The sequence below is a fragment of the Varroa jacobsoni genome, unplaced genomic scaffold (assembly GCF_002532875.2).
Source record: "Varroa jacobsoni isolate VJ856 unplaced genomic scaffold, vjacob_1.0 contig00512, whole genome shotgun sequence".
Classification (NCBI taxonomy): Eukaryota; Metazoa; Arthropoda; class Arachnida; order Mesostigmata; family Varroidae; genus Varroa; species Varroa jacobsoni.
The window spans coordinates 7,373-10,005 of NW_019214477.1; the positions used below are offsets into that span (position 1 = coordinate 7,373).

Below are 2,633 nucleotides of genomic sequence, written 5' to 3' on the forward strand. Positions count from 1 at the left end.
TAATTTTGTGCACGATGATTAAATGAATTACAGCGGCAATATTAGTAATCTTATAACGACAAGGGGAACTTTTATGTTAGTGCTTCATGTGTTTAGTATGTACCGAATATTTTCCTATTGCAACTAAAGATCCGTATGTATCTTCACATACAGGCCAATTCTTAAGGTTTATCCAGCGGCGAAATTGCCTCGTGCCTGTTGCTGACTGAGAAGACTGGTATCCTAACGAGTGCCAATAAAAAAAACTTTTAGTACTAAGCGTATGTTGAGCCGCGCTCTGCTAATATTTCTAATATAGAAATAGTCGTGGCGTTCTGCCAGCACTTTGTGCTTTTCGCAGTGTGTCTTTATTCCGGCTTTCTATGTTAGTAACGTACAATGTTGTTATACGCGTCCTAAAGGTGCAACAGGAACTTGAAACGTTTACGAAATGGTTTGCCTTCCCACAAAACACGCCAAAGAACAAGTAACATTCGCTGTGCTATGGAGGGGTCGAGGAGGGAATGTTTGCGGCGTAAAAGCCCATAACGGCGGATGAAACAAGTCGCTTGGGAAACAAGATTCGGGAAAGTAAAAAGTTCCATCGCCCACTATTCCGCTCCGAAGTCGCAAGCTTGCTCATGCTGCTGTTGCTGAGAAGGTATGTCATAGGGGAATGGAGTCCAGTGTTCAAACTCTGGGGATGCTGGGAGAGGCAAAAGAAGCCACGGTAAGTTCGGTGCTGACCGCTTCTTCAGTTCGACACTCTCGACCAGTGACCCGGGAGAGGCGCGCTGCTTCTTCGCACTTCTAATTTAAGTCTTTTTTTTTACGGAGTGAAGCACCGCAGCCCTGCCAAAGGCCGATGAGGAGGCCTTGTTTGCTGGGCAAACTGAAACATAAAAAGGCGGGACCTCCGGAGTGTTGGGCGCAGTTAAATGTGAGAAAGGGACAAAGAGGGGCGAGTTAAAAGATCAATGCGCAAGACGCGTCAAGAACCAGGCCGCCTAAGGGAGCCATGCAAACGGCCAGACGCCAAGTCTCGCACGGCTTTCGTCGCCGTTGCGTTGTGACGCTATGCCTTGTCGCTTTTACTGCTATCGCTGGCGTCGAGGTTCTCGTCATGGCTGTGTGTGGTAGAAGCGAGTCGCCCCGAGGCGACACTTTGGCACTTTCATCTTGGCCTGATTCCAACTATACTACTCTCGATTTCCTTTTTGCGCCGCTGTCCTTTAATAACTGACGATTAAATAAAGGACTTGCCAATAGCCAGCTCCCTTTTTACTCTCCGGCCCATCCGATTTGTCGCGTTTCAAGTCGAAGGTGTCTAACTCTCAATTGACTCCTCTTCAAAGTGTTGGGGCAGCTATTACATTACCGCGCTGTGCCTTCGTTTTAGTCTAACGTCACCGTTTCTATCCAAGTGGTAATAGCCGGCGTACGCTTAACGACCTCAATGAAGAGGAAATGTGATTTCAGAATTTAATCATGACGCTGGACGATGAACTGTTGTGGTCGCGTATTCACTGTAAGTTATTGTTAGTAAGCCACTATAAGAAGCGAAAAAACTTTGATTCGTTACGAAAACAGAGCGATTCTTCGTTTTTGAAAAGAACAATAATCGAACATAAACATAAGATTCTAAGAGACTTTGTACGAAACAATAAAAACAACATAAACTGTGTCTAGAGAAGACTAACCGCAGAATTCGAGACATCGACTACCGAAAAATAAGTTGATCCTAATGACAATATTTCAAACCGGTTGAGCAACTGCATCTCAAAGTATACTAGAAGCACCTTAACGGCGTAAACTTAAGGCATTCCTTGTTGTTACAACCCGTTTTCGGAACGCGGTATCCTAAAGTGTGGGCCAATAACGACTACCGGATGTCTTTACGTGAGGGTTAACCGATAATATAAACTACTACTTACTACGTGTTATTTTTAGACTAGAATGTTATTTTTCAATTAAATTTAGGATAGTTGTAAACTCGAGCTATTTTCGCCATGCCGTTTATATAAGTAATTCCATAGTACATAAATATCAAAGTAAAAAAAAAGCGGGAAATTTAGATTTGGGTGCTTGACATAAATGCATGCTGTAGATTCACTTCGTTTTCCCGGAAGATTAATGCAAAATAATACTATTTATCCGGTTCGACGGCCTGCGCTACGCTGTGATAGGCGTACATTTTAATTCTACACACATACAAATACTGAAAATTGCCTCCAGAGCCTGAATGATGCTTTTACATACGTAAATGTCTTTCATGTAACGCTGTTGAATGTGCCTATTTTGCTCCAAGGGGCCACGATGCTATGTCAAGCATAGTAGCTCTACTTCTTATCAAAGTGGTATGGTTTGAAACCTACCTGTTTCAATCTTAAGCTCGAGGGGAAATAGAGTGAAACGAATGGTTTAAAACACCTGTCTTTATATGTCCGCTTGCTATTTAATTATTCCGGGCATTATTCCAGACTAGTCTTGCTAGATTCATCCAGATTTCTCTTCAACAAAACTATGAAAGGCGTAGCGATAATACGGTTAAAATCTGGGCTATGGCGACGCGCTGAAAGAATAGTTCCCGTCAAAAACTTTGTAGGGGCATATGTCTCACATCGAGGCTCGAACTGGCCAGTTCTAACATTGCA

General features: G+C 43.2%; 1 long non-coding RNA gene across 1 annotated transcript; it reads right to left on the bottom strand.

Annotated features, from left to right (window-relative positions):
* Window positions 1-324: 324 nt before the first annotated feature.
* LOC147752010 (uncharacterized) lies at window positions 325-2,388 on the bottom strand. Its single transcript, XR_015315269.1, has 2 exons — window positions 2,355-2,388; window positions 325-1,505 (listed from the first exon to the last, which is right to left on the bottom strand). It is a non-coding gene; the product is annotated as an uncharacterized LOC147752010 (long non-coding RNA).
* Window positions 2,389-2,633: the final 245 nt, after the last annotated feature.